At 40.7% G+C, this 20426-nt stretch overlaps 1 protein-coding gene across 6 annotated transcripts in view; it reads right to left on the bottom strand.

Moving 5' to 3' along the window:
- The window catches only part of LOC129727257 (coronin-7), a 45906-nt gene extending 26512 nt beyond the window's left edge, over positions 1–19394 (bottom strand). For 3 of the 6 annotated variants that reach the window (XM_055684899.1, XM_055684938.1, XM_055684948.1), the window contains exons 1-2: positions 19159–19394; positions 14825–15153 (exon numbers count right to left, since the gene is read on the bottom strand). The gene's annotated coding sequence lies outside the window, so the exon portion shown is untranslated. The remainder of the gene's footprint in view (positions 1–14824; positions 15154–19158) is intronic. The other 3 variants (XM_055684908.1, XM_055684918.1, XM_055684927.1) reach the window with 3 other exon arrangements.
- Between the last annotated feature and the right edge of the window lie 1032 nt (positions 19395–20426).

Raw genomic sequence — 20426 nt, 5'->3', positions numbered from 1 at the left:
GAAAAGTGTCGGCTTCACAATCTCTGCAGCCAAATCCAGCACCTTCTACGGAAGTCCAAATGTGCGAAGAGAACCCGTCAGCGATATCACCATTGAGCGAGTACCTATACCAAAAACAAACGTGCTGAAAATTCTTGGCGTTATGTTAGATCGAAGCTTCAGATTCAGTACACAATGTAGGCTTACTAAAAAGATGTGCGATCTAAGGCTTAGAATCCTGAAAATTCTCGGAGCAAAACTTAACCGTGGACACCGTATCTCGCTGCTGAAAATTGGATCAGCTATCGTCACATCCAGGCTTCTCTATGGTGTGGGCCTAATAACAAGAGGTAACCAAACTGCAATACAGACACTAGCGCCAGTATACAATCGCATGATAAGACTCGCGTCGGGGGCATTCGTTACCAGTCCTATTCATTCAATTTTGGCAGAAGCAGGTACATTACCATTCAACCTGCTTGTGTTGCAAAGCACAGTTCGAACCGCAATACGCATCCTAGAGAAGGACTCCAGAAATACAGATCTACCTTTAGTTGAGCGAGCTAGAGAACAACTGCTAGATACGACCGGGGAAACAATCCCAACGATATGTCTGCGAGAGAGATTAAATACCCGTGCATGGAATACCCCTCCCCCATCTGTTGTGTGGGACATCAAGCGAAGAGTAAGAGCTGGAGCCTCTTCCAGTACAGTACGTCCCCTAGTACAAGAGCTGCTGTCAAACCGTTTCCAACGATATACGGCCCTTTACACGGATGGTTCAAAGTGCAGCGAGACAGTAGCCGCAGGACTTTTTGGCAACGATCTGATGCTCTCAGCTAGCCTTCCTCCACAGTACAGTGTTTTTTCGGCAGAGGCCTATGCCATCACAATGGCACTGACACAGCATACTGGTACAAATCGTATAGTAGTTCTATCTGACTCTGCGAGCTGTCTGTCGGCACTCGAAGCTGGCAAATCAACGCACCCGTGGATTCAGAAAATAGAAAGATTAGCACAGAATAAACCGATTGAATTTTGCTGGATCCCGGGTCACGCTGGAGTCTACGGCAATATTGAAGCAGACCGATTAGCTGGTGAAGCCAGAAACAGCGAACCACTACCACTATCGATCCCAGCAGACGATGCAACAAGAGAAATTAAACGTACAATTCGACAACACTGGAACAGCCAGTGGTTCTCTATGCGCGATACTAAACTACGACGAATCAAATTTGAAACTGAAAAATGGAAAGATCGTGACAACCCTGGCGACCAACGTGTCCTGACTCGACTCAGGATCGGACACACGAGACTGACCCACAGCTTTCTCCTAGAAAAAACAGAACCACCAACATGCGAATGCTGTGGAACTATGCTCGACATCCAACACATTCTCTTAGACTGCAGAAGGTATGATGACGCAAGGCGAAAACATGAGATGGATGGAATGACGCTTAGAAGAGCCCTCAATAATGACAGCGCAACAGAAGAAAAAGTGATCAAATACATGAAAGACTGTAATTTGTATAACAAAGTGTAAGCGGCGATGAAATCAAAAGAAGCCTTTTTCAATGAAAAACAGTGCAAGAACGTCATAGTACATCAATGAAAAGAGAAGAAAAAAAAAAAAAAAAAAAAAAAAAATGAGGAGAGAAATGAAGAAAAAAAAAATGAAATGTATATATCAAAGGTAATAAACGGTTTATGGGTTGAATGACTGCTTAGCAGTTAAAAACCCCTCAACAAAAAAAAAAAAAAAAAAAAAAAAAATTATTATTATTATTATTATTATTATTATTATTATTATTATTATTATTATTATTATTATTATTATTATTATTATTATTATTATTATTATTATTATTATTATTATTATTATTATTATTATTATTATTATTATTATTATTATTATTATTATTATTATTATTATTATTATTATTATTATTATTATTATTATTATTATTATTATTATTATTATTATTATTATTGTTTATCTACATTCAACGGACATTATTGTATTTTTCCAAATCTATATCATATTTCCAGTTTGCCTCTTTTTCGCTTTCCCTACTGCACACATTCTCTGCTTAATGAACTCGAAGTTCGTTAGCCAAACTTTGGAAAACACAAGCTGCTGTCGAAACAGTTACTTTCGAAATCAACATCAACACTGGCGACTTCAATTGCAGAATTCTCTGGCTGCAACGACATGGTCATAGGGGGCTCCCCATCTCCTCATTGACCAATGCGGAAAGTCACGTGGGTATCCCGTAATGGACAAGCCGAAAATAGAGACACAGCCTACTTGATGTCCAGATTAAACGTAGCACCGACATCGCGTCTGATCATCACCTTCTAACTGGCAAGATCCGCCATTGCATCGCACGAATTCAGCGCCGGGAGAGGAGACTCGGACTGCGGTATTGTGGCGCCAGCACTAAATTAAAGTTTGGAAGTCAGACTTTCGACTTCCGAACTTTCTTCCGACTTTACAAACACATAGAACAACTGCGTGTTCACACAACATGAACTGCGGAATGATTTCAATGTATTTGTTTTTATAAACCGGACTGACAGCGCAGTGGCGGCTGAGATGGTTGCAGTGTTGCGAGAACACTAAAAATAAACATCGGAAGTGAGCCTAACTGCCAGTTTATCGGCGACATTTTGATAATTTTTATTTAAATGTACAATATAACACGAACAGAGGGAAGCAAAAACCGCGATTGAGCGGGCGATAACTCGATGCGGCAAGAACGCAGTCCGTCAACGGGTTGTTATACGCTCTTGTAGACGAGACAAGCGAGCGTGGGCGAAATCCTTGGCTGATGAAGGGGAGAGAGTCGCAGCGTAGAAGTAGAACTAGAATGAATCCAAGGATGCCTGTAAAGCACGCGACCAGACAGCTATTTACGGACCCCACTGACCAGTTGGAACGCTGCTTTAAGTACTTCAAATAACTTCTTCGAGTTTCGACAGCCGACCAGCCATCAACATCTCGGTAGGATCGGCCAAGCGTACGACGCGTCACTCGCGTCAACTCTGAGGCCCCTTCTCTGCAGGAGATCGAAGCGGCTGATGTATGAAATCCAAGAGAAGCTCAAAACTGATTTCATGCTATCCGCAAGGATATCACCTCAACCATTCTGCAAAATCTGGGACACCACAAGATTTCTGGTTGACTGGATGCAAGGAGTCTTAGTTATGGTTACAAAAGGGGGTTTTGACAGCATGCGACAATTGCCGCTACTGTGCATTGTTCTCAAAGTCCTGTGCAAAGCTATCCTGGAGGCACCAGGCAGGATTCCTTGCACGGACTAACCTGTGTCGACCATATTGTCACGCTCCGCAACATATTGGAGCAGGTTAATTATTTCCAAGAGTCCCTATGATTGGTATTCATCGACCACGAAAAAGTAGGAGGGTGGTATTCAAGACACGACCGCATGACGTTGAACTACGGTATTCTTATATTCCATTAAAACAAATAATAGAGAGAATTGCAACTCTAGTATTTGCTGCAATTTTATCTAACAGTGCATTTCTGAATGCTGAGACGTTAAAACGTTATAAACAATAATATATACTAAAAGAATGGATATCTTTTATTTAATCGCTGTCATTTCATACATATTCGAATCAACCCTTTGTTTGCTGCACTACCAAGACAATCATTTAATTGAGCGAATTGGTAAAATTTTCCTATCTAAGCAAAAAGCAAACTTTACAAAACTATCTGAAATTGGAGCCCAGAACGATTCAAACGAAAATTTTAAATTTGAAAATTGTTTGACATTTAATCGATAAAACTCATGCTAGGTTAGTTCCAGCCCAGCATATAACTTCATGTATTTGAAAAACAAAAAAGTTTGGTTCAATAACTCAATATAGCAAGAGCTCAATCACACGTTTTTCGGTAGTTGTTATCAAGGTTTGGGCGAGTGACAGGATAATATCTTAACTTCTTCAGTTGTGATTTAGAGCATTTCTAATTGTTTTGTTATTTTTCACGATAGCGACAAGTTTGTTTCTTTCTCTGTGTGCGAGAAACAAAATCAAAACCGCGCACCGAGAAACAAAAACGAAAATTTAATGAATGCTCATTGAGAAACTCTTTTTACCAAAAATTTATGATACTCAAAAGAACCCGTTTTGATCTAAATCAAATTTCTAGTAAATAAGTGTTGATCATTCATAGGTAGTAATTTTTCCTCGATGAATAAAGACTGGCTGAAGAAGTTAAAACGCTGCTGTAAAATCAAATTCACAACTGTGTTCGTTAAGACGTTTTAATATTTTCAATGACAATAATAATCTTCGATAAACACCCGCTATAGTTATTCACACACATGCTATAACTATCTAAACACGCGTTAAAACTATTCATACACACGCTGTAGCTATAGCTATCCATACACACGCTATTCCTTTCCATACATCCGATACAACTATCTATACACACGCATAAGCTATCCAACCATGTGCTATTACTATCCATACATACGCTATAACTAATCATTACACACGCAGCAGCTATCCACACACAAGCTATAACTATCCGTACACACTCTGAAGATATACACGCAATAGCCATAATATGCTACACATGCTAGTGTCTTACACACGCTATAGCTAGCCATACACACGCAACAGCGCCATCCCTATCATTGCAAATGTCATAGCAATACAGATGCACATACGCTATATGTGCACACTGCACACACACTAAATGGCGGTAGCTTTCCTAGTGGCGGTGCTGGCTCGTGCAGTTTCTGGCAGTTCTGGCAGTTTCGTGCAGTTTTCACCCAACGATATCTGAATTGGATTACCGCTGGTGGGGTCCAACTCAGATCGAAGGAGAACCGAACTGAATGAAGAAATGCAGCTGCCCACTACCTCCGCCGCTGCTGCCTGATACCACCGCTCTGGTTCTGCTGCAGCTCAGTTTGGCCGCTGGAATCAGCCACCGCTGCTGATTATACAAGACCGCCCTGGTGGCCTTCCACTCGTTAACTGATGAGGCCTTCCACTTGCTATGAGACGACACAGGCTATTATATAGCCCAAAGCAAAAATCCATCCGCGAGCAAACAAGAAGCGAGCTTGTGATTGGTTGAATGTGCACGACTTTTAACACAACTTTTAACTAGTTTAGTATCGAAAACATATTTAAATTATTATATGACAATCTTGCGCAATATTTCCCCTATCAATCAAGCCATTGGTGTTTAGAATCTGTTCAGTGGTAATGATAAAAGAAGCATTTTAAAACGGTGTTGAAACACCTGTTGCAGCTACCGAAAGCGAGCTCGTTATTGGTTGAAAGCTGCGAGACTGTTTACAAAGTCAGATCGGTTGTATCCGTTAGTGTCGACTGTGCTTGTGAAGAGAGGTGGTGATTGGTTGCTCGGTATGATTTAGACAATCGATGTGATTTATTAATTTTTCAATAGTGTATCTCGAACAATAGGTTATTTTTGTTACATAAATTCAACCGTAAAAGAATTTCTGATCGGTTGATGCCAAAACCTCGAAATTCTGAAAAGAAATGACTGATATATAAGCGCTCAAAACCTGACCACTTTTCCCTGGTTTTCCCCGGTTGAATTACTAGATTTTCAAATTCAGGTGCCTAACTTCGATATAGACGTTAGTCCAACGTCAAAAGCTTTTAACCGACTTAACCAAGGCTTTCACATTGCAAAGTACTGCATAACAGAGCCTTGTCCTACCCTACTCGGGTGGTTGCCGGTGTGAGGCAAAGATGTATATTATGACCGCTACCGTTCCTCATCGTTAGCACAACGGCGCTCTGACATGCAGAGTAAGTTCGACGAGCGTACAGCCTCTTGGCGGTTGGTCTGAACATCAACGGCAACAAAATTAAACCGTTGGACAATCCTTCCAACTTTACAATAGCAGGGCAGTTAGTGAAGAAAATCGAATGCTTCCAATATCTCGGCAGTCCCGACGGCGCACAGTGGCAGGTCTCCGAACAAAAGTCGGACAAAGCCCAAAATGTTCATTTAAAAAGCAGAAAAATCCATATTAGGTTGATTTTTTTATTAAAAATTTAATTTTGGTATCAAAACTTCGAAAAGTTGGAAAAATATCTCCCTAACGTGCAATTGAAATTTTCCTACGGCTAAAATAACGTCGTAGTGTTTTTATGCATATCATTATTCATGTATATTCCCATCTTTTGTTATGTTTGAGGATCCAGTAGTCATCAACGAAACTGAGAATAGTATATATAATACAAAATATTTAATAATAATGAATTATTTCAAAATAATAATTTAAAATTTTAATTATAAATATAATTTAAATAAGTACGGTGTCAGTATAGTCAGTTTCTGGCGAAGTGAATATAGGAAACCACTTTGAACTGCCAAAATGTGAACCAGACGATTGTGTGCCAAATTTCGCAGTTGGAAAACTGCGATCATGTAGTATTGAAATAGATACACTGGGGTCGCTTTTTACGCGGTTGGTTGTACCGCATTGAAAAGATTAGATTGGATATATTTATACTAAACTTATTTGATACCGTGTACAAAGAATTATCCGAATCGAGTAAAAATAATCCGCGTTATTGTAAAAATATTCCGGGTAAAAAAACGCATAAAAACGACCCGCGTAAAAAGCGACCCCAGTGTATCATTTTTGGCTCAACTAATACATCTCATTAATTTAGGAAACAAAATGTTAAATACGTTAAACTAAAATACTTGAGTAGAACAAAAAGAATTATTCATTCATATGAGATCGATGTTGTGTGTAATCAGCTGTCTTTAAAAGAAAATCCACTGTCATTAATTAACTGTTCTGTCTTTTTTTCACGCTATACTATTTTAAGAGAAATGTGCATTAGAAACGAACTATACAGTTTATTATATGTTGAAATATGCAAAATGGTAATTTTGATAGATTTAAAAAACTTGAGTCTAAGTAAAAATTTGTCGTTTAACATGGTCAAAAGGGGATATGCCCGTTTTATGAGTTTTCATACTAGTAAAAATACAGTGTCTATATACGTTAGTGCATAATTTGTGACGTCTCACCATCGTATTATAGTAATCAGGGATACCAGATATGCAAATTTATCTGAAAATGAAGATTTTTAGAGTCCGTGTGCAGACTTTTATTAATTTGTCGATATTTGCAGTTTTTTTAGAGAGCAGATATCATATTGAATTTAAATTCAATATTAAATATTGAACTTAAATTTCATAATAAATTTTCGGATTAGAATTAAATGGAAATATTACCTATTCTCAATATTTGAAAACAGGTAACAACGATCACCTCAACAGCATCAAACAGCGAATTCAAATAGAATTTTTTGTAAAACTTGGTCTACATGTCGACAAACCGTACGCTGGCTTCGGCAGTAGCAATAACGGTGTTACAGTAAGACGTTTTTTTCCAGGCAGAAGTTTATTTGGAGATAACAGGAATCGAGTTAAATTCAATCCAGCGATTTCAAACGCTGCTAGCAACGATTTCGAGTGGCGAAAGAATTAATGCATCAAAATTCAAGTCCAACGCTACCGTTCGTTATTACGTAAAATTGTATGGATGTTCAACAACAGAACACAAATTACTAATTCAAGGGTGTGAAATAATCGTTTCATCTTCGGGTCCCATTGGCAAACCTTCGGAAGGAGCCCAAGAAAGCACGAATAAAGCAATCCGGAAAACACAAGAAAATAAATGCCTGGAAAGGATCACGTGGGAGAACTATCGGTGACATGTTTCGTGAGCTGCTAATTGCGTCAGATCCGGTAGTTCCGAGTTTTAGACACAACAACAAATAGAAAAGCACTTTCACATAAGAGGTGGAAGATTTATTAATTTTCAGTCATTATGATACTGACGATTACGAGTAAAATGGTAAAAGAAAAAAAAATTAATATAATTATACGTGTTCTTTTACCTTATTTTCACTTTTGAACGTGAGCCGATGATGTTCTTCTAGAACAATTGAATGGAACTACTAACTACTTCTGTAAAACAATGTAACTTTCACAAATCACCATGCGTCTTCATTCAAACTATTTTAATTTCAATTGAAATTTTTGTTCAGCTGGGCAGAAAGGGGCAAAATGGGACCTTAATATTCGAAAAGTAGATAAAATTTCCTATGAAATGCATACTATGCGACCTGTGTCAACCGATGGGTCAGATCGTACAGCATACATTTGCGCAAAAAAAAGTTTTTTTTTTCAGACCACTCAATAGGTATTTCAAACATTTTACAAAAGTTAAGATGAATTATATAAAAACATTCAACATGATTTACAATTCTGATTATTTATCTTCAAAATGCAACCTATCGCATTGAATTCGAGTAAGAATTAGGTGTGTATTTACTATTTAAAGTAAACCCCAATATGTGCTTTCTAAGCGAAAACAACGTTTAAGGTGCTCTCAAAAATTCAAATTTAAGCCAATTGTCTTGAAAACACGTTTTTGGAAAACACGTTTTTCAATACAGTAGAACTTTAAAAAAAATATAAAATATCAATAATTAGAACTTGAGTTTTGTCCGGCTTCCGGCCACTGTGCGGCGGTCCAAAGAGCGACATAGGTTCGAGATTAAGAAATCTAGGGCTGTTTTTGCGAGCCACCGAAACGTATGGGAGCGGAGAACACCCTAAAGCTGCAGATCTTCGTCAACCGATTTCCGCGGTACTGGATATCGATCTCAAACGCCGAGCTCCATCGGCGGTTCCATCAGAACCCGGTATCAACAGAAATTCAGTAACGAAAGCGAGGGGTGGATCGGCCATACATTTCGAAGAAGCGGAAACGAAACCTGTAAGCATGCGCTGGACTAAAATCCAGCAGCACATCGTAGCAAGGGCAGATCCAATGGCTTGTGGCGCTGCAGTGCAGAAATCAAAAAAGTTGATAGGAACCTGACCTGGGCCTAGGTCAACATTAGAGCGAGCAGCCGACCTAGATGGAAATCTTTCAAGGCGGCTCTATGCATCAATACGGGTGCGGTGTTGAGAAAATAGAAAAACCCTGAAAAAAGCCAGTGAACGAACACATGAACTATACTTAATTAGGTAAGACTCTCTAGTTCTGTATCATCATCCGCAGAAGGTTGAGTTAATAGCAATGAATAATTTGGGTATCTTAAGTTCGAATATAGGACCCACATTCGAAAATCACTGAATCGTCGCGAAATTTTCCATGACCCACGTGCCGGCCCTTACATGCGATCAACTCACGAAATACGCCATCTTTACAAGCAACAGCAAGAGTGAACAATACGTCAGTCAGTGAGGCTATTCGGATCCATACAAAAATCACTAGTATCACTGGTTTCCTTAATGGTTGTGACCTAGGAATCAGGACCATTTGGCGCAATAATGGTTTTACTTGCTGACACCAGCTCACATTACCTTCCATGCAAGGTGCAACTAGTGAATTAAATAACCATTGTATGGCTGAATTGGTAAGCACAGCGATCGTAAATTCCACGGAATTGTTCACGCAGTAGATTGTTTACCCCTATGAATTTTAAACGCGCAGCCGAAAATTCCAGTACTGCTGTCTGATTTCTTTTACAACTGTTGTAACAAACGACTAGCTCAGGGGTTACATGGACCCTAAAGTCGGCTTTCCACCGCTATTTGAGGAGGGCTTACGACCGATAACTCACCTGCTCACAGAGTGGACAAAACCGAAACACATGCAAGACATACAAGGCTCAGAGGTAGAAAAAGTATACAATGCAAATCATTTTAATTACTTATATTTAACCGGTATTCAGATTAGAGTGTGACGTTGCGGCCGTCAGGAACTGATGACTGGAACATGCAGACGCGAGAGAGAGAGCGAGTGACACGGGAGAACATACCTTTAGCGGATTCAAAAGTGGTGAACAGAGCTATTAAACAATGGCCGTCGCCTCGTTGATTGGGTAGCTTTCGCTCCATCCACCGTACTCGCAGACAAGGGGGTAACCCATTGGTTTGGGCCTCAAAGAGCGGGGGCCAGGCTCAACCGGACCTCTTCGGGCCTTCTCCTCACGAACGTTCGTTCCACCCTTCGCCTACGTGTGTCGCGACGATAGCGTGACTCGCCGGACACCAGCACCTCCACTAGGGATGACCAAATTCTGGTGACTCCCAACGCCTTTTGACGACGACGTACGACGTCCAACCGCCTGCTGATTCGACAATTCCACGTGGCTCCGTTGGTCTTTCGTCCCAATGACCACTTCTCCGCACCAGTATAGCGATTTTCTTTCGGCAGTCGGGTTTCGCCGTGTTTCCGCACCAGTGTCGCGGTTTTCTAGCGATCTCTAGATCGGGCAAGGCAACGTTCGTCTCCACTTGCACTTTACTTTCTTTTTCAAAATCGTACAATTCACGCCGGAGCAGGCGACAACGATCCTTAAGCAGGTATTAGACGAAGCAAATATTTGCTGTTTTTCAATACAGATTTTATTTTGTGAAAATAAAAATCGTACCGGTTTACTTCTCCTTCCTTGATCGCCTTTTCATCATCCTTCTCTCAACCTCTCATTTTCCGTCTTCCCCTCCCTCTTCGCCAGATAACAGGATACAGTCGTGCTCGAGCGTATGTTCACCAGCCCACTGCACTGAAACTGCTCCGAGATGTTAGTAGTGATTGGTTTGCAGGGTTGAACCAATTTAATGCGGTTCTTAGCCGTCTTTTTTATGGTCTATACAATGTGAATTGTATCTATGATCGACTTCATGCACAGTCTCTGACAATAAATATTTGGGCTGGGTGACTATTTACACTGTTGGAAAATTTAGGGTTAATTCTAAACCTACACAATTCTAAATAATAATTTTGGGAGCCTTTATTTATCTACAATAACATAAAGTAATATTTAACAATTAACAATAATATTCTACAGAAAACTCACGAACCGTATAGCATGCATGTGTTACAAGTTTATTGTTCCGATTACATCGGTAACACTGTTTTGTGATTTACATGTAGTAAGCTGTCCATAACTAACTTTGCCCCCTAATGATCTTTGGAGAGATGGAATTAACACTTTATATCCATAATAAAGATGGGCGCCGCGATTATATGGCTATCCAATCTAAGCCCTCCCTCGCCATCTAGCGTCGGCGATAGCCTATTCAGCCACAGGTGTTGTAGCTCCAGGACTATCTGAGGAGCGGCAACACAAACTGCACTCCAAATGAACTGTTCTTCGCAAATCTTCCTAAGTTGTCCGCAGTTGTGTCTGGCCTGCTCAGTACCATCGTGTCTCTCCTCGTACACGCAAAACGAGGACTTACGAAGAAGACATGCTCAGCGGTCTCCTCACTGGCCCACCATACCTAAATATGGACGAAACCAAGCTGTCAAGAAGTTTCCAATTAATACCGTATACCGCTGAGCTATTCAACATCATTCGATATAATGTTGCAATTGGCAATAGCCGATGTGATTCTCTTACAAACATAGTTGCCGTGGTTCTTGGATGTAGGCGTACCGTCCACCATAACCCCAAAGTGTTTCAAAGATCGCTTTGCGGTAATGATGAAGTCTCCGCTGCTTACCATCGCCTGTCTCTATGGTTTTCGGTCATAGCTGTGACCGCCGTCTTATGTGCGCTAACTTCAATTTTCTCGAGTGCATCCAGCTCTTGACCTTACGTATGTAGTGCGCAGACGTCAACTCGACCTCTCCGATCGACTTGCCATAGACCTCCAGCGTTATGTTGTCCGCAAAGCCGACGACAATAACCCCTGTAGGGAACTTTAGCTTCAACACTCCTTGGTACATGACATTTCACAACACAGGACCCAATAAGGAACTTTGTGGTACTCGTGCGGTAATAAGGACGCACTTCTGACCCTCCTCCGTGTTCTAAGGTCGGTACTTGGTTTCAGAAGTAATTTTACATAAACTTGTATAATGACACCAGAACATTTATGTTCCCAAGCATGAGGACTATGGAGTCCCAGTTAGCGCAATAAACGCATTCTTCCATCTTGATGATGAAGAGAATCCAGAGTGGACCTACTTTTCCGGAACTTATGCCGGTCGATCCCCTGGTGGTTTCCCAGCCCCAGGATCCTAGGATCAGTTTCTGTCGCTTCCACATCTTCGGAAAAGGGGCAGTCATCCAGGCACTTCGGCATGACTATCCACAACCAGGCTTCTGAAAATGACTGTATTTCCGTAACAGCAAATTTCAAACTAATTCGGCTCTCATTGTATTGCACAGCTCTCCCTGCGTATGGGGACGTTCGGTACACAGCCCGACAGCCACTAGCGACAGCACACACATTCAATGCCAAACGCGCTGTTATTTTTCATCTCCTTAAGTCTGTTGGTTCTTACAAGCTGTCGTTAATGCAAAAGTAAAGCCGATGCCGATTCTTCATGTGGGGAAAGATATCAACAACGGAAACACATATGAAACGGTTTGCTTCATATTCATTATGCCATCGGCCTAAGAGAAAGAAAAAAATGAAGAAGTGCGAGTCCAATATCAACGATGACAGCCGCAGCCGATCAGCAGGCTGTCAACAGCGCAAGTCAAATTAACAGGACATCCTCAAAAAGAAACAACCTAGGCTGTCCTTTCCGAAGGAACAGAATACATGAGCAAAAATGAGCTGTCGTGTGCTACACAAGCTTCGGTACCTTGTGTGAGTTTTGACTGTACGTGAGATCTCATGAATAGCTTATTCATGAGGCTGTTAGAGTAAAAAGAGAGAACAGTCGTCAGTACCCCAGTCATTTTCCGAAGCTTATCCGTAACAGCCCGAGGACACTTTTATGGCCGTCATGATGGCCAGTTTAGGGATTCTTTTTGGTTCCTCATTTGTAACCCTTGCCTCCTCCTTAACCTCGGCACGACTGTCGTCGCTCACAAGTTAAATGTTCGGCAGGTTGGCCGGCCATCCCTGGTCTGTATCTGAGATACTGAAACGTCGGACATGAGACTGGGCCTCCGGAGGTCAAGGACTTGGCTCGTAACGTGGTCTTGCCTTTGGTCTTGGTCATTACGATCCTGAAGGAACGCCTACTCCTCGGATTCGTATTGAGTCTATCGAAACAAACCCTGTTGCTCGTCCTTATCACACTCTTTAGCGACGATCTTGCAGACCCGAATACTGCACGGCGCTCTAGAGCATCGGTTCGGGCGCGTCTTATCCTCCATTTTTCTCTGAGGCATCCACTGCAGAAGTCCGCCATACCCAGAGGCTTTCCATTCCTAGGTTGGCGAGTACTAGGCATAATGGAGTCGCCCGCCTGCTGTAGTGTGGCAAACTAAGAAGCATTCAGGCGGAACCTCACGCATCAATGTATCTCAATGCATCCTCAAATACCTCCTCTGCCACCCGTGAACGGTTGGAGTGTTGACTGTAGGAGTCGTTTGCCGCGTCACGTTGTGATCTACACTATAGCAAACCGACTGGGGGTCGCTATGTGTGTATCCATCGTCTTACCGCCAGTTCATGATCAGTCCTTGGCTGGCCAGATCTAGGATCCCTTTTTTTTTTTAAAATTACCCGCCACCATCAACGGCGTTAGGCCTATCCGCTACAACTGCAGTAAAACACTCCGTTCACCTTGGCAACCGCATCAACAACAGTTTTAATTAACCGAGTTGGAGGGGAGCTCGTAGCCGCAAGGTTACGAAGTCTACTTTGACCAACGGTTGGTCGGGGTTTCGAATCTCAGTAGAATCAGGCCATTTGTTAGTCAAAGGGCTTTAACATGGGTTTATTCTCAGGCTCCCCATTATATACCCTTTCTTAAAGTTGAATTCTACAGTACCCCTGTTGATTTTCCTCCTAACAAAAACAAGTCCCTCATACCTATAATAAAACTGGTCTGAGTAACGTTTAATATTTCTGTTCAGGGAATTGTAGTTGTGTTCCTATATGGGCTGGAGAAACGAGGTTTCCCGATCAGAAAGAACAAAACAAAAATGTAACAGAAGCTGTTAGTTTGTTACGAGAAAAACCTTACAGGCTGTGTTTTCAATTTGATCCCGTTAGGTGTTAAAATAACAGAAATTATAACAGAAATGATTCTACTAGTATTTAACACATATCAAAACTTTTTACTAATGTATCAGCTTTCTAACAAAATAAGATAGTATATAGAACAGTATAATAACAAACATTGTTAGAAACAACAGGTTTTGATAAAAACGAAAAATTAGTTAGACTTGTTTCAGAACTACTTTATTTCAGGTTTTGTTATTATAACTCATACAGATTCAATTTTGTTATCAAAATTATATGGAAAAATACAAAACTGTATCAAAATATGTTATTTGTATCTCGCGTTGATAGAATTTTGTAATTTTTTAGTTATGCTCTTCTGATCGGGTTCGATAAGACTCCTTCTTTTCGACATAAGTCCCTCTCAGAATAAACCTGGCCAAAGATAAAAGTTAGGTGGTCTCTCTCCCGGGAATTGTTATTTGATGATATTGATAGATTGGAAATAGGCTCGGTATACAAGAGCAGTAAGCTTGAATGATGCAGCTGGATGATGTGCAGAGTACAGAAAACTCCTGGGCAATATAATAATAAATCAAATGTCTCTGGTCGCAGTGATTAGTCCACACATAGAAAAACAAAAAGCTTTGGATGTTTTCAAATAATGGGTTTGTTACGAATCTTTTTGATTGGACCTGACCTTCGAAGGCTAAAATTATAATACATACTGTATAACTGGTCTTTATAAGCAAATAATTCCTTTACACTATAACCAATAATCTCACAAGTCTGACGACACATGTTAGGTCTGTCTAACAACCATCTACTTGACAACTTGACTTCCGGTTCCAAGAGGTCAAAAAATTCACTTACACTTAATTCTGCGATCACGTTTTTCCTCGCTTGTACAATTCCCGCGACGCGAATGACACCAACCTGAACGTCAAGGCACACTCCGATCGCGAAACGCCAAGAAGAACGCGCTTGATTGATTCACTTGATTGCAATTTGAAAAGCTTCTGCACTGTGCGAATCTTCGTTTGCTCTTGCACTGCCACTGCCACTTAACTATGTACACCGGAACCGTTTTTCTGGAGATTGGGCACACGCTTGGATTGTGTCACGGTTGGTTAATTTTTCTTTCTTCTTTCTGCCTTCGAAACAATTGTTCAGCTCTGGGTATCACTTATCACTTTCCGGTGCTGGAATGATAACATTACCGAGTCATAGTACACATATTGGGCAATCGAAGGGGAACAGGGTCTTTATCCGAACCGGCCAGTTGTTTGTTATCTTTGCACATGACAAGTTTTACTTTTATTTAATGTTGGAGAGATTTGCCCCGCATACTTAAAAATGGGGTGAAACCTGATCGGCCGGGATGTTCGTGCTTCACACAGAGCAGAGGTGGATTTCTTCTTTCCTGCTGCTGCTGCTGGTCGAGTTTAGCGTGAAGAGGGGAGGAGAGGGCAGGAAAAATCAATCGTGATTGAAAAGTGGGCCTTAAAAAAATCGAATCGAGAGATGAAGCAGCCGCTAATGAGTCATTCCTTCAATGCGATTAGGTTAGGATTGTGATTGAAGTTTGCATAATAGTTTTGGTCACTTTATGACATTAGCAAAAACGCTAAATATAATTTCCGGTCATGATCGCGAAGTAGCGTAGCATGACTCTACTGCTAGCATTAACCAATGCCGATAACACGGAAAGCTACGTATGCTAGAGAGCAATTTTAATAGTCTTATTGCCTTTCCTTTTCGATGAGATTCTTTGAATACCCCTATATCGAGCGATCCAATTGCAGTTTTTTTTTCTCGCGGAAGCCCTCCTTTATCCAACAGAAGCAGGACGGTGTTTGGTCGGTGCTTCTATCTCGTTTCAATTTGGAAACGAATGAGGTTATGTTAATCACCTGCCTGCCTACAAGCTGCGCTGCTGTCTGGTTTCGATTAAATTTTACGCAAATTTGCGCTAATTTTTGTTCAACGTTTGATGCGTAATGTTGATTAGATATACCGAAGATTAGATACTTCTTCACTAGGCGCGCCGAGCCTAACCTAAACGTGATTATGAAAGATTTGGTTGCTGCACCTTTATCGGTATCCGCACATGGATGAAAGTTGCCTAATTTTCGCAACTCCAAGACTGTTGATAAATATTGCTGCTTAAGTTTGAAATTCAATTAGTTCTTATCGCATTCGAGATTACAGTTCAACAGCGCTTTGTATGACACATTAATGCTCGTTGAACGGATAAATAAAAGGGCAAGTATGAACATTTTTACAAAGTATGAATCACCATAAAACAGGTCATTGTAAAAGTAATTACGTGCTTCAAATCAGTACAATCCAACCAGATCCAGGTTTATGTTTATGCAATGGTTGTTTTATGGTTGATCTTGCTTTCATAATGGAGTTGTTCCCTGGCTCGGAACTTTCTGCGTGAATCTTTCATTGTAACGGATGGAAAGACCCTGATAGAAGCATAACATATTTTCTCTATCTCGAATGCTCAATTGAATTTAATACAAAGTAACATTTATTAAAAGGTCTTTAGTGCACAAAACCTTCAATGTTTTGAGCATTGTCAAAGCTTGTATCAGAGATAGGACACCTACTCAAACTTTTGGACCACAACTTTAATATTATTCACATGTTCAGTACCTATCATCAGTTTGATCGGTCAAATAAAATCATCCCTGCATATAACGCAAAGTAAGAAAACATAGAAGGATCGAAAACATAGGTCGACATCCCTCTTTAAGAACTTTTTCCAACATTAGTGCTGTTCTCCGCCTATGGGAAAACATGTGCGAAACTAAAATTCAATTAGCGAATGCCTGGGATTTATTTGCTTTCTTTTGTTGGGCGGTTGTTGCCACATCAGCAAGGACCGTTCTAATTTAAAATCAATCAATAGAGAACTGGACATTGTTGAACCAAGCTTTTACTGATACGATATAAAATTAGTTTATAGTCTTTCAACAGTAAAAATATGATTATGAACTATTGCTTTCGAATGCCCGAAAAACTAACCTCAAACACTCGAGAAATTAACTGCAATTCACATATATTTGTAGAATTACAACCACAATTGTTCCTATACGTTTTGGTACAAAGCATCAAAAGAAAGGATGGTAGGGAAACAAGTTTTCGATCAATCGATCAAAACTCCCAATATTTTTTATCTATTTTATTTTCTAAATTTTCCCTCAAGTTTTGTGTAAAAATTTGTGAAGTTTATTTCTACCAAATTACTTAACTCCGAAATTCGTGTGAACTCCAGGCCTCATATAAGAAAAACGTGTAAACTCAGATATCTATGTAAAATAAAACGCATGAAAAGCTACTTTAGTGTACTTCCTTTTCTTTCTGTCCAGAACTAAATACAAGGTGGCTCGTGCTGCTCTGTTTATTTTTGACTTCGGCTTTGATATACGGTTTATGAGCTGTGAATGTATGTTTTTATTTTTATTCATTCGAGTCTTGTTTTTTTTTTTTTTTTTTTGGAAAAATAACCGCTTTGTATTTTTTAAACCATGTTTTGTCTGAGTTTATAAACTCCCAAACCTGTTCGACAATTAAAAGGGTCCTATTTTTATAATTGTTGCCTATAATATAGATTTTTATTATAATCAGGTTTATTGTCGAAATTTAATGGGACTTCTCCACTACCCTTTCCGAAACGCTTCGAAAATAAATCGAGCCTTTCAGATTTCGTTCCGACCGGCCTTCGGTCGGAACTCCACCCGAATAACAATCTTTTCGCTTCAAATTCCTCGAGCTTCTTGCCGGTACGCACATGTAAGTACAGTCCTTCAAGTAAACTCCACAGCTTTATTACACACCACTGCCCATCATTTCATTCGAGTAATTAAATTGAAACATCTCGCCATTTCACAACCCGCTTCTTAACCCTTTTCTCTGCGTGCAGCAACCATGCCAAGAATACAAACTATTCGCGCTTGAAATGTGGCTATAAAAACACAATGAAGATGCCAATTCAACTACCGCCTCTCTCCCCCTCCCTCCGCCACCCCTGGTTTACCTTGCGGGGTAATGATCTCATCTAGCAAAACATGAATTCCAACTCTCGCTTTTTCCCGCTGAAGTGCCTCTTCTTCTTATTATTGCAGTCTCGCCAGCTCGGTCTCGCCTAACATTTGTTTGTAATCAAACTCGCGACACGACAACCGCGGTTCTCGAGTTGCCAAACTCGCGTTGCACTTCTCGGCCGCCTCCTGGTACAAACACAAGGGGAGCGACAGGCGCGCGTACGCGTACGACTTGCTTGCGCATGATGTTTTACGTAGTGATAAACGACAGCGGCACACACACCCATAGCGGAGTGTGTTTTTTAAATGCAAAAGGGTATATCAGCTTTGGTTCTCGTACAGAGCTAAGCTTCCTCGGGGTATGGGATTACTCATTCGATAATGAAATAATTGGCACACCTCACGTCATTCTTCAACTTCTCAGTAAAGCTTATCGCGTCACTCGACACAGCTGTGCTCTGACTATACACGTAGTAAACCTTTGTTTGAGTTACTGTTATTATTTATATTGACAGTTTAATAAACAACAGCACCACATCCTGGAACGTTTTTCGTTGCCAAGGCGGAAGCGGCAAAACTTACTACGGAAAGGTACAACATAACATGCACGCACACAGCCCACTTGGGCCGTGTCACAGGACAACTACAGGACATCGACACGGCACTAACACCACCACCAAGCAAGCGGCGGCTTTGCTATGCTTTCAATCATCCTTTTATGCGAAGTGCGACTTTTCGCTCTCGCTCCTACTTATGCTGCCCAGCTAGGCGCCCGAGAAAGATAACGACGGGAAAGGGAGTGTATGTCAGCCATCTAGTCAGCCTGCTATGGAAAAAAACCATTCTAACAAAGGAAGCTAGCCGCACAAATATGTCGCGAATTGCAGCCCAGAATGATAATATGATTCATATTCACACTGAGATCCACCGAACAATCGTCTGAATCACAACGTACGATCACAATGCTCCACTAATCAAAGCGACCAATAACTCCGCGTGATTCTCCCTACGTTTCACACGCACCGTCCATGATATCCTTTTTTTTTTCATGCGATAGAAAATTTTCTCTTCCGGATGGAGCGCCTTAAAACCGGCCGGTTTTTTGTGACCCTGTACCCCACGATTGTCTCGTCTTATCGTCGATAAACTCACTCGATGTTTCGCCTTTGTATGATGATGATGCTATCCGGAAAACACGGAATCAACTCCGCTAGTAGACACTTATTCAATTCCTCGTGCAAAACAGGCGGCGCCAGTAGTAGCAAAGAATGAACACTTCACACTAAATTTTTACAGTGCTTTCCGGCGGACGCGTACACAGTCGTTCTCCCGAAGGGCCTTTTCCTGTCTACATTGGTCGGATAGCGAAGATGTACTGGTTCTCTGCGGTGTATATTGCACAGGTACAAGCCTCTACTCCAGCCACATCCAGTGTTGCGCTGGAGAGTGTGCATAAAAGATATCAAGCTCTCTCTCTTTTTCTCAGTGGTGCTCTGATAGAGACTCAAGATAGTGCAAAAAACATTAAACATAAGTGAGTTTGTATTGGTGTGGGTGATGCGAACGATGTTCACACCCCACCAGAGAGTGTGAACATGCTCGTGAAGTAGTACTAGAACTTGATGACGAGAGGCCGGTTCAATATGATGAGTTACCTCTTACACATAGTTCGGGCTGAATTCAAATTCCTCCCATTTAGTAGAACGTTAACAAATTTTTTAGTGATAAGCGCACAAAAGAAGATCGTAAATACTCTAAAATGATGAAAATCATTGAATCGCACGCATCATAGAGTGATTGAAAATAGAAAGAATTGTTCGAAAATACACCGATTTGTATAAAATCAGATCAATCGATACAATAGGAGTCAAAAATAAGAGATTAAAAACTTGCTTTTTCTGAATGATCAGGATAAAGCTGCCTTTTATAAACACAACAGAACTTTTTTGCAACTCAGAAAATTCCATAATAAAAAGTTGTCCAATATTCCTACTTTGAGATTATCGTTCGTGTTTGACATATGAAAAACCAATAACAGCAATGACAATTTTTTCCATGGGTTTTCCTCCGCACAGGGTTTTACCTCTCAAAAGTTCTACACGCGTTTGTCTTATTGAATAATACTTTCTTTTAATGGGATTCCTCTTTAACAAAAATGACTAGAACAAGATACCTGACTCTTGCAGAATTCATCGGACATGATTGTCGCTGCGCGTGAGGAAAAGTCGAACTAATTTATACACTGTTAATATGATGTATACTTAACGTCAAAATCAACTGCCCGATCAACCACTCTTTATGCACCTTTATGAAACGACAACAACTGAAAACAATCGATACAGGTTCAAAACTAATCGATAGCGATCGTTCTCGTTTCATGAAGAAACTTAAAGAGTGGTTGGTCGGGTGACGACAAGGCC

Source organism: Wyeomyia smithii, chromosome 1, assembly GCF_029784165.1.
Source record: "Wyeomyia smithii strain HCP4-BCI-WySm-NY-G18 chromosome 1, ASM2978416v1, whole genome shotgun sequence".
NCBI classification, from domain to species: domain Eukaryota; kingdom Metazoa; phylum Arthropoda; class Insecta; order Diptera; family Culicidae; genus Wyeomyia; species Wyeomyia smithii.
Note: the sequence above shows the minus strand (reverse complement) of the source record. Positions and strands in the feature narration are given on the sequence as shown.